At 32.5% G+C, this 13,263-nt stretch overlaps 1 pseudogene; it reads left to right on the top strand.

Moving 5' to 3' along the window:
- LOC119632425 overlaps positions 1–10,394 on the top strand; it is a 20,802-nt pseudogene extending 10,408 nt beyond the window's left edge.
- The last annotated feature ends 2,869 nt before the right edge of the window (positions 10,395–13,263 follow it).

Genomic DNA, 13,263 nt, shown 5'->3' with positions numbered 1-13,263 from the left:
TGTGTGTGTGTGTGTGTGTGTATTTATGTGGAGCCAATATAATCAGATTTAAGCGCCAGTTGCAGTTGACACTAAAATGCTTATTGAAGTGAAAATCGATAATATTCATTAAATGGTAAATGCAATTATGCGCATAGCAGCAAATTTAAATATAGTACGATCGGAGCGCGTAAGAATGGACAATTGTACGCCTGATATCGTCATCACTGCCCTGACACATAAAAATAATTTCCATTTACTATTAACAACGGCACCGTAAACAGCAGCAGTCGTTGTCGTGTTAACAGCATAATTATTATAATTAGCTAACTATGTGCCTTTGACGGCATTTGACATCATTTCATCCATTAATTTAAACATGCATCCTTTATATGCATAGAATACATACATATAATTCGTTGTCGTTAATTTTTCTAATTAATATGCACACAAAAAAACAAACAAATTTGCTACAATGACAGCAAAATTCTAAGGGGTACCCGGTCTGTTGCTGCTACACATAGCCTGTCAAAGATATAAAAAGCTAAAGCGAAAGCAAAGAAACAAAAAAAAAAAAAAAATGAATAAGAAAGAGATCCTGTCACTTAGTTTCAATTACTATACCATAATTTAATCCTATTGTGTTATGTCGATGATTTCGATGATGAGAAAGGCTTATGAGTTTTTATAATTTCTCTTTTTTTTTTTTTCTTCTACAACTAAAGTTAATGTTTTTTCTTATACATAATACATACGGAAGAAAGAATTATCGGGTTTCAGAAAGGACCTCGGTCCGAAATTTGTAGCAAGGTCTATTGAGTTAAGAGAAGAATTTCAGACTACCCCAAGGCTTCCAATGGTAAAATTCTAAAATCTCTACATTTTAGATTGAAATCTACTGATTGAAGCATCGATACGAAGTAAAAGTCTCTTAGCTTAGCGGCTAATGAAAAGGCTATGAACAACAATTTCTTAGAAATTGAAATTTAATATAATATTTAACACTAGAACTACCGATATCTTGCGTATACTTATTTCTACTAAAATGGATCATTTCGATGACCAATTTTTTTTGGGCAAAATCACCATAATCTTGAAAATGAAGTTAAGATATTGAAGGCTTCCAAATTTAAGAAATGATTGTGATTTTTCTAAATGCACGCCCACATAACAAAAGAAATCGAAACAACCTCGAAAAACCAATAACGACAATTCCTCCATATTCTCGTCGATAAATTTTGATTATGTGTGAATAATTCCAAATGCCTGTGAATCGTATGTTCTCTGGGACTACCTTCATGATCTTCGGTGCATTGCATTCTTGTTCAAAATTAACGGTAAAATTGTATTCCAGTTCGGTTCAATTCAATTTGCTTTTATTCTACATCCAGCTACAAATAAATTGTATATAAATTAGAAGCAAATTGGAATTAAGATTTTATTGTTAATTGGGAACGTATCAGTACGGCGATCGGAAGAGTTGATCGGACTTGACGATCATTTAGGTGGAATGGTTTCCGAAATATCTTTACATGATCAAAACTAGGTTAAGTTTCTCATTTATGATGAACGTATATCTTGGCAGATCGCAGCCAGATTTTTAACATGCGATTCTTAATCGTATTTCAGCCTCGTACCTTCGTTTTTACGACTGTGACAAGTCGACAAAAACTAGGCGATCAAAATGATCGCCATTAGTATCTCGAAAATTAGATCAGGTAGAGAATGAATTGATTGTAGATATATGAAGTTCTTCTCGTACAATTAAAAGCCACCAAATAAGAATTTCTTCGAAGATCGAAAATTAAAAGGAAACAAAATGACGCGCTCGCTATTTTGCGTGTCAGTGTTTATTCGAACATTTACGATAACACGTAGATTATTCGCGCAGCAGCGATTGCCAATTGTAGGGGCTGTATCGATCAATTAACTTATTTTTTTCCGATTTGTTCTTCTTATTGTTATTATTATTAATGTTATTATTAATGTACGCAGGCTATAAATTATAAGACTAAACAGTTAAAGCACTAGCATCTAAGGCTATCAGGCTTTACTGAAAATTCTCCCGCAGTTCAAATTTCAACTGACGACCATTGATTTATTAGTCCGAGACTCTTTGCTCGCTCGGCCACTCACTGAGATATTTTCCGATTTAAAAAAAGAAAAAACTCCTTTCTATTTTCATAATGATTTGTTAATTAATATGCGCAAGATTTGTTTTGACTATCAATTTTACATTTTTTACACAAACATATAAAGCGAATAAGGCAAAAAAAAAAAAAAACAAACAAACTTGCTTTCTTACATACATAGTAATTGATATGTAAGAGATTCACAAGAACATCTACAACAAAACGTATTGAAAAAAAAAAACAAAAAAACTCTATTTTCTATTTTCATCATGCAATGTTTATTTGGTATGGTTTGGTATTTGGTAGTTTAAGGATTAGTTACTTACTTTATTTACTATTCTTCGAATTTCTCATTCGGCAATTGCACTTTAATGTAAAAATCTTTTCTAAGTTTTACATGAGAGATAAACTTTGTTTTTCTCAGCAATTTATTATTTAAAGAGTTTACTTTTGAATTTTTTAATCCATTAAGCATACGAATTTATTCATAATAATATTGGAAAGATGGTCTTCGATGTATGACAAAATAGGAAATATGAGATAAGGCAATTAAGATAAAATGAGAACAGTGAGAAGCCAATCTAGTCTAAGTTCGAAATTATAATAGAGAAACGATCTTTAAGAGAGAGAAAGAGAGAGACAGAGAGAGAGAGAGAGAGAGAGAGAGAGAGAGAGAGAGAGAGAGAGAGAGAGATTTCTTATCATTTCCTTTTCGTTTCGTCAAACCGGACTGGACATTGCTAATAATCATTGTAAAATGAAGGGAAACCTACCTACCACCTTACTGTTATTCGTGCAACGAAAAAGTACTCCGCACCGAATAGCATCTTTCAATAGTGTTCGTCTTTGGGCCAAAATAGGTTAGGATAGTAGGTGTCCGAAATTTGGACAAAATATTTTAAAAATTGCGAGCTGTAGGTTGAAGACAAGAACCCAAGACGCAAAGGTCGACAAAAAAGTAAAACTTCTGAAAACTTTTCTGAATCGATCGGTATGAAAAGAGTGGATTTACCTTACGGTCTTTCGGGTGTAGCATACATCTACCTTGTGACACAAGTAGTGTAGAGTAGAGTATAAAAATCCGTTTTATATAAAAATGCAACAGCCCTTGCCTTTGTGCACAAAACTTCCAAGTCTTCTGTATGACCTTTGGCCTTTTCTTTTCTAAAATTTTTAAAGAATTGGATAAAATTATTTATTTTATTAGCACGAAGTCTGCTTCATTTTCGTTTTATTATGAATACAAATACATCGATCTTTCGTTCGATTCCTTTGTTCCATCTATAAGCCCACAAGCCAACAAGCCAAGAAAGTCATAATAATTCGTAACAATTAAAATTTCGATAAAAAAAATCAATAACAGCAAAATGTCAACTAAACTGCACTTCATTTCGCTTTTGATCCCGAACAAAAGTTTTTATGAACGCGGTACGAAAGGAAAGGAATGAAATAATTGACAAAGTGGTTTTTATGAAACTCAAAGCGAAAGTAATAATGAATGGTATCTGAAATGAAATCCACATTATATCACTCAGGGATATTATTATTTTCTTTAAAAATTGATTTTATTCATGTCGTTGCTTTTTTTTTTTTTATCGTATTTTTCTATGTACTTTTCTTCGAGTTTTTCATTCTCATCTCTTCAAATGTGTTTTTAATAGCGAAACGAATATTAATTTTTTTTGCTCATTATTCATAAATTGCAACAGTACTTACTTGAAGTATTTGACAAACAATAGAATCAATCGGTCACGTCTACTAAATATCATAGTGTATCAGAATAAAAATTTTTATTTTGTGCAAACCTCTATAACGCCCTGACGAAAGCTTCAAAATAGCTTCATATAAAAAGTATATAAACTCGTGGTCAGCTTCAAATTCGGAATGCACCTAAGCGCGTGCGTCTGTTCGCCTGTCAATTCTCCAACTATGTGGTAGTGTGTGATAAACCATCTCTGTTTAAAACGGCGCCAAAAGGCACGCCTAGAAACGAATATAAACTAAGAATACATTTGCTTTCCCTGTTTCTTTCTTAGCCAAGCGTTATTCATAAACTACAATAAATATGTAAAATAAATTTTCATTTTTTATTCCACAAAAATCGAACCGATCAGCCATGCCTACACACTGGCATAAAATACTTACTGTGATCTCTATTAAGTTTCTCTTCTGTTTACGATTATGATTTATGTTATAATAGATGTATGTTATGCACTATTTTCATGTGATACAACAACATTTAATACTTAAGTAGTGTTTACGTTCATCGAGATGAAATTCATTAGAAAGTAAAAATAACGAACTGTTGCTGGATATCACAAGATTCGATATATATATATATATATATATATATATATATATATATCTTCATTTCTCCGTACTGCTTGACCTTTAATTGGTTCTTTCAATATTCCAAATAACTCATTGAATTAATTGGTTTTGATTATTTCATAAACTCATTAAATATTAGGTTTTCCTATTCTTATGGCTGCTAAAGTCAATGTCAGTAATTAGGTCAAATATTAAGGATTTGCTTTGTTTGCATTTGAGATGAGAGTGAAACAATTCAATTTAATAAAGATTTTAAAAATTAAAAAAAATTGTGAGAAATATATGAAAAAAATTCTTCTTTCATCCATTCACATTCAAATAAAACAATCCAATACTTGGCATTTGTTAGAAGAAGAAGAAAAAAAAAAAACAATGTTTATATATATATATATATATTTAGAGAGAGAATTTGTACCCTCTGTTTTTTTTTATTAGTCTTTTGTAATTTTGACATAAATTTTCCCCTCGTGTTGTTAACATTAATTAATGTTTAATGTGTTGTAGTTTAAAAAAAAAAAAACATTTTTTTTTCTTTTTTCCTAATTAAGCGCATTTTTCTCTTCATAATGCCTAGAAAAAGTTGAAAACATTAATTTGCCGTGAGTTGCTCGCAAACCATAATTGAAATTTCCATTTTCATTTCCATTTCCTTTCTCTTCTTCAACAGTAACTGAGCAGGTGGTTATACTTATATTCAATAGACAATAATTCATTAAATTATTCTTTATTAAGTACTTAATAATTTTCACAGCGTCCACTTGTATGAGTATATATAAGCATTATACCACTTATAGCAGGCCATGACTTGGATTATACGTTTCATATCATTTAGTGACGCCTTATTTATAGCATAGTATATTGGGCAAAACTTTGCAGGTAATATCAGGTAAGCGAATTATTAAAAGCTTCATAAGAGCAATTATTATTCATTATAAATGAACGTATAATTGTTTATAATTCCAATTTTTACTCATTCATTTTCACTCATTCTTAATATCACTAACATACGACAAGGATTGCAAGCGGAAATATGCAGTGAGCGTATTGCTCTTGTAACCGCTGAATAGGGTTAAGCATATGCATTGTAATAAAAGGAATAATAATGCGCGTCAGAAAATCTCACATATTAAAGAAATTCTCCGAGCCAGGCTTAAGAAGTTCGCAGTAGATGATCCGGTAGCACTTTCTTGGCATAAATATTCGGTTTTGTAGGAGAAACGGATGGTTGTTATCATGATTGTGATTCGTGATTTTTCTTCGCTTACGATTGTCGGACAGAATCGATTTTTTCAACACGTGCTATTAATGAACTCTTCATGGTGGCTTAGCAAGCCGCATGTCCACTATTCGATTTTTTTGTTGTCTTCGTTTAATTGATTTCACTTCCTTCTCTATTCTATTCAATCGAACTGAAATTGCTTTTGTTGTTGTTTCCAACCGTGCGGCAAGCTCTTCTTGAGTTGAGCGCTCCTTTCACCCTTTTTGAATTCCCTGAGATTTCACTTGATTTTTTGAACGAAATCGCGCAAATCAGTTTCGAATTTTTCTCTCACTTACTACGTCTTCGCTAAAATCCAACTTGGTTGCTTCCATAGCTTTTTAGTTACATTTTCTGTCAGATTAAAGCAGACTAACAATGCAATGGTGTATGGTGATGGCTTGTTGACATCGAACTCTCTAATACGCTGAGCGGACACATTGGAAATAACTGAAACGTACATCCTTCAAACATCAATATCTAAGTTTTGTGTAAGTGAAATGATGGGAAAACGGAAAGCTTTATGAAGCAACAAATTTCATTTACAAACCAAAAAGCTGATGTAATTTACTTATGGTTTTTTTTTTTTTTTTTTTGTTCTTGTCTGTGCTCGTTGTTGGCTTTATGAGTCCTTTCGATTTAGCTTAAACGTTCGCATTTATTTATTTTACAATTTCTAGGAACGTAATTTGAAAGGGTTCCACAGTTTTTCAGAAATATCTTCAATTGCACTTTCGAGACTTTATTTCTCTAATATTTGTACATCTTTCACGACCATTTCTTCTTTTTTCTTTTTTTTTTTTTTTCTTCGTTTTTATTCTCCCTCCTTACGAATTTTCCCTTTTCAAAAAAATTCTCCTCTTCTCGATAGCAAAAACCTTTTTTTTTTGTTTTCCTTCTTTCAATTCTCTTCGGGATGCCAGGTTTATAAGTTTTTTCTTTTTTCTTTTTTTTTTTTTCATAACACGTGAGGAGGAATTCTCATAAATATTGAACGGAAATCGAACCATACAAATGACGGTTTCGTTTAGTTGCTCATTGAGTGAGTGTGTGTTTATTACTTGTAGGAATTTTTAATCTTTCTTCAGTTTGCCATTTAGGCAAACTAGTAGTATATGTTGTTTATATGTTGCCCCATTGTAGAAATAATAAGTCAAAAATTAAGGGGAACACTTTAATGAGCTGTACTTTCAATGTAATTGACATTGATATAAATTGAGATAATTTCGCTGGCGGTATATGAACCCAGTTTTCTTATTCCAAGAGAGGACGAGAATTCTCGATTCGTTTTCTGCCATAGTATTTATATTCATATTCATCATTTTTTCGTTTATTATTATACTCTCGGACCTTACTTGCGCGGAAATATGACCAAACATTGAACTATTAAAGGCAAGTGGTTAAAGGACTCGAATTTATTCGCTGCCTTATATGAAGTTGCTTACTAGGAGCATATATATCTTACATCGTTTCTGTGAGCCACGAGCGAGGCCATGTAAGTGTTCAATGACGTACATACATGAAATATGGAATTAAAATGCTCGTTGCTCGTTGCTCGCTGTTCGTTGCTCGATATTATAATTTTGTTCGATTTTTTTTTCTTTTTTCTAAAAATCAACACAAGGCACAGAATATTGAAAGTTGAGTGGAATGTTTTTTTTAATCTTTTAAACGGCATTTGCATTATTAACTTATTTATTGGTATATATCTGCAATTAACATTTGATTAAATAGCTTTTACGCTTCGATTTCATGCTATAAAAATTTTGTGCGCATTCAATTTCTGTGCTCTGCCTTGGGGATGCATTTGCTTCTTCTTTCCATATACATATATCCTTGTAAAAAAATTTTTCATCTTAGACAGATGTAAGAGTGTATTGTGTTTTTCTTTTCTTTTTTTTTTCCTAATTATTATTTATGGCTGTTCCGGTCGTCTGCCGTTTTCCTTGTGATTAGTTTCTTCAAACACATTTTCAGGATCTAATTGTTAATAAGGTTTTTAATTAGTTTGATTATAGACGTTTATGACTTTTCTTTAGTTGTCAAAATTTCATATATTTACCGTACGCAAGCAAAATCAGTTTATATATATATATCTTTATCTTAATAATTAATTTCCTATAATTGCTTGTGACATGCTGTCAAATTGTATATAATTTAATAATTTACAAGATACTTTCGTAGCATGTCCTTCCTCTCGCTTTTCTATTATCATTCGAAAAATAAAATTTCATTTTTAATAAAATTTATAAAAAATTTGAAACAAAACTATTATATAAATGTAATATTAGCCGGGCAAGGCCAATGCTTAAATACCCTACACGATGAAGTCGCAGTTTGAAATAATTCTTTATTTATATTCGCGATGAAATCCATGACAAAATATCATATTATGTTTCCATGTAAAAGCACACTTCTCATGCGAGCCCATACATATGGAAACGGGGACGAAATGTGAATTGGTGTAGTTCAAATTTCGCAAACCTAGTCTTCTTGTCATAGATGTTATCACTATTCACCTATTTTCGTCATAAATACTATAAGTAAGACTTCGTTACCATATGAACGAAATATTATATATATATATATAAGAAAATAAATATTCATATAAGGAATTGAAGTTCGAAAGAAAAGATGTATATAGTTCAACTTTGGTGCAGTCAATTCCTATGTCAGATTATAAAGAATATGAAAAAATATACCTTTTTTACCTTTGATGAGAACCCTTATCCCGGGTGGGATGCAATAAATAGACCTAGATGAGACGAATTTGGTGCAGTTAGTTTTAAGTCAAATTACAATTACGAAACAAATCTCAACGTGGATTTTAAAAACTTACACTATTTTACCACAAAAAGGCTTACTTCTTCTGAGGATCATTATACCGCAACCTCCGATCCATATTTTGTGGCATCATTATAGTGCACTGGAATATTACTGCTCTGCGATTTTTTTCGAAAAATTTTGAAAATTACAATTTTTTCACATACCACGATTTCTTTATAGTGAAAAATTGCAGGGGAAATTGTCACAATCGTGTGCCGATGTGGAATCCATATTTAATAGGACTTGTACTTAAACAAAGAAATATATGTCAATAATTGCGAGATGTAAGTTCTAAGGAAAGACAGACGGACAGGCACGCTTATGTCGATTTAGAAAGTGACTCTGAATTGAAGATGTGTGTATGTGTGTCTCCGGTCCTTCTAGGTGGTTTCATATATTCAAAGAGTATAGTACGGTATAATTGCATTATATATATGCTTTAAAAATCTCTTTATATTCAAAAAAAAAAAAAAAAAAAAAATGGGTGTATAATCTAGATAAGCATCCGGAAAATACTACTTGGAAAAGTTTCAGCCACACACAGCCACTTACGGAAGGACATTGGAAGGAAGGGCATTGTAATAGCTCTTAAAGAAAAAAATCGTGTGTTCGTCAATTTCCTTAGGATGAAAATAAGAAAATAGAATAATATTCAAGGAGATTATTAACCATAAGTAATATGTATTTAAAAAAATGATTTTTTCAATACGTAAAAATTGGTTCTCGCAACAAGCTTTGCGGCCTTAAAAAAAGAATTTCATCTACATGTCTGCTGCAACTGATGAAGCACCTGAGGAGTTTATACAAATATTGTTTTTTTTTTTTTTTGTCTATTGATGTGTATGTGAAGGAAAAACTCCAATTTTTTTAGTCTTTTGACAAAGTAAAAAACAAACAGTGCAAACTTTTCTTCATAAATAATGTTTAAATAAATATATCGAAAACCTGCTACGCGTTTCATTTTTAAGTTCCAATGGAGAGCATAAAAATTGCAGAGCTTTTTGGAAAATTGTGCTTGGAAAACAGAGGATTCTAAAGATTGGATACCAGTTACCAAATTATGAGGTTTCGTTAAGGAGGGAAAACAATGTTCATTAGAAGAGATCTACCTGTACTCTCTGCCTATCAAAGAGTTCGAAATCATCAACTTCTTCTTAGATGCTGCTCTCCGTGATGAAGTTGTAAAGATCATGCCGGTACCGAAGCAAACTCGTGCTGATCAACGTACGCGCTTTAAAGCGTTTGTGGCTATTGGTGACAATAACGGCCATATTGGTTCGGGTGTTAAATGCAGCAAAGAGGTTGCGACCGCTATCCGTGGAGAAATTATTTTGGCAAATTTAACTGTGGAGCCTGTTCGACGTGGTTATTGGGGCAATAAAATCGATAAGCCCCACACAGTCCCCAGTAACAGATAAATGCGGTTCAGTGTCAGTACGTTTGATTCCAGCATCTCGTGCCACTGGCATTGTATCTGCCTCCGTCCGTAAAAAGTTGCCTATGATGGCTGGTATTGAAGATTGTTACCTTTCTGCCCGTGGCTCAACCGGAACCTTGGGTAATTTTGCCAAGGCTTCTTATAGGTTGCTATAGCAAAAACCTATGCCTACTTAACTCTGGACCTAAGGAAAGAATTGCCTTTAGACTCGACACCATATCAGCAGGTCAGCGAATTCTTGGCCGATAAGCCAGGTGCTTGTCGCCATGTTGATGCTTGAAGACATAAGGAATTTGGAATAAAGGCATAAAAAGAGCACATATGTTGAACAGATATCTTGCTTTAGCATAAAAATTTTTTGAAATTAGTCTTCAATCCCTCATATCCATAAAACTCTCGTTTTAAATATTCAAATATTTCTCCTCATTCTCTTTCCATTAAAATTTTGTTCGTGAAAGGGAACGCTTTTATTGCATCTGCCGAAGACAGTTTATGTGTTGTGGGATCTTGTTCACGAACTTTTAATATCTTTCGCATCGCTCTCAGCCTCTTCTCCCGGCAACGGCCATTCCGAGGAAATGTTTTGATATTGTGAACACAAACATTATCCACAGCGTAAGGGTAAGTGAAATCACTAGACAAGAGCTTAATCTTCCTAACACGACTTTATTAGCCACCGGCAGTGTCCCTATTGTCAATAAAAAAAAAAAAAAAAATAAAAATAAAAATTTAAGGTCGCCTTTTCATTTAATTGCTGTCGTTGCTAGTGTTCTTTTGTTCTGTTTTCGTTTTTATTGCTACATATATTTTGCTATTGTAGATAATCTTCGCGCACCCTCATTACACATTTACGCTTTCATATACGAAAATTAAAATTTGTCAAATCATTTTTTTCACCATAGCTGTTGCCGTCATTGCTCTTAGCATAATCTTCGCATAATACCCACACACTTAACCATATAATAACCATATATATAAGGAAAGAGTACGTTAATCTAATTAGAAGAAAAAGAATTGAGTGCTGATCGCAAATATAGGTAAATAACAATAAAGCTTGTAAGTAAAATTAAATTTTATTCAATTGTTTTTTTTTTTTTTTTTTTGTTTTTTCCTAAGGCTATTAAAAGGCATTAAAGTTTTTTCTTCTGCTTTTGCACATTTAAAGTAGATTTAACTGGCGTTTCAGCCTCAGTGCTCTTTCGCAGTGACAATAAAATCCTTTAAACACAGTTTTTGTCACGTTTTCTGCTCATCGTCGCTACTACTGTGCAACTGAGCACGTGTATCGTTTACGAAACGTACTCCTAAAAAAACTACTAATGATATCTATGTAGGTACGTGTTTATTACTCAAATGCATATTTGTATTGTCCTTTGGAGGCATAAAATGACTACAATGTGGGCGTGAATTTTAAAGATAATAATCAACGATTAAAAAAAAAAAAGAAGAAACATATGCTCTCCTTCTAATTTATTAGACGCAGCACATTGGTTGCAGGAGCATTCCGGAGAAAAGATGGATTCGGAAACTTGGCCTTAACTTTACTTTTTTAAATGACACAATTATAAAAATTGTGGGATTTGTAGCGCAGAGAGAAACAAAATCATTCACTCTAGCCTTCACTCGAAATCCATGAATATACATATATATTTTACAATCAAATATTGTATAATACATATGTCATACAAATGCTCTTATTTACGTAAGTACATAATTTAATGGGTGTTAAAAATTTCAATGTGACTTAAACGAATTAATGAAAAAGTCATATATATATATATATATATAATGTAACGCAAAAAATTACCATATATGTATATATGTATATAAATTCGCGTAGAGTTCGTGATCAATACAAAATCTTAGGAATTACCGCCTTAAGGCATTTAGCTCCCTATTCTTTAATACGCACGCAGACTGCAAGCGGGCACGCATCATATGTATATCGTTTTTACAACACGCAGACGTCAAACCAGCTGTTGGCAAGTAGAAAATCCAAAAGCAGTTATTGTTTTTTCATTACTATTACGCTTTTTTTTTTTTTGTTACTGCGAATGTATACAGCACTCAGAAGGGCTTGAGATAGACCTAACTTTTATTTCACATAAGCTTTACGGTCCTATCTGTCAGCCTGATCAGTTTTCAGAAATTTTTCTGTTGTGTTCTGTAGCTCACGAACGAACGCTATTGCAAACGGTTCGCCCATATAACCTTTGAGACTTTGAAAAATCGTTATATGAATAATTTTATTAAGCGAAATGCTGTAACTTGTTTAATAGTGGGCTATAGGGTTTTTGCTTATATTCCGCATTAAAGTAAGTGGTAAATTTACTAAATCAATTTTACCTGAAGAAAGCTTAACATTTTATTTGCAGAATATTTTTTTTTTTTTTTTAATTATATATAAAAACATTAACATTTGCGCGAAGGTACATATGCTTGTAAGAATACATATAAATTTCTTTTCATATCTTCCCCTCTCTCTCACTCTCGCTCGCTCTCCCTTTCGCTCTACTATATATGAGAGCGAGTGTGTGTGTGTGTGTGTCCCTCTTATTCAGTTAGCCATCATATCACCATATTGGTCACACTTTACCACATATTTGAAAAGTATACACATGTTCTAAAACAATACTTACACTCGCATGCACACACATACGCATATACCTAAACCAAAATTGTCAGCTATTTGACCCTAAATTGTGCTTTAGTTGAGCAGTTTTGTGGTTTCGTATTATAAGAAAACCTTAAACTCTTTGCGTGTGTGTTTGTGTTTGTGTTTGCGTTTGTGTTGCGGGTGTGCGCCCATCTACAATACACATGTTTGTATGGCACTTGCGCTTGCATATGTGACTACATCGGATGATTAATAAGTTTTATTATAATAAGTCAGGAGGGCTTTTCACAATGATATATAAAATATCACATTTGTCTAATCATGATGGTACATAATATATATATGTGTATGCGTTTATCTACATTTATATGTTTGTATAAAATTTGAACCGTATTGAAGTACGACAATAATAAAGAAGAAATTTAATAACACATTAAATTTGATATTAAGTTTTATAGCGAAATATCATCAATCTCCCTCGTACTTGTGTGCATTTTGCACACGTTACCCTTGATTAACGAAGCACTTACTAGGTCATCCGCTTTGTAAAATTTTACAATCACTTATTACAGTGCCTTCCAGTCAATCTACTCTATGAAGATCTTAAAAGAGAGAGAGAGAGATAGATAGTTAGTTAGATAGATAGATAGATAGATAGATAGATAGATAGATAGATAGATAG

The sequence above is a fragment of the Glossina fuscipes genome, unplaced genomic scaffold (assembly GCF_014805625.2).
Source record: "Glossina fuscipes isolate IAEA_lab_2018 unplaced genomic scaffold, Yale_Gfus_2 1, whole genome shotgun sequence".
Classification (NCBI taxonomy): domain Eukaryota; kingdom Metazoa; phylum Arthropoda; class Insecta; order Diptera; family Glossinidae; genus Glossina; species Glossina fuscipes.
Note: the sequence above shows the minus strand (reverse complement) of the source record. Positions and strands in the feature narration are given on the sequence as shown.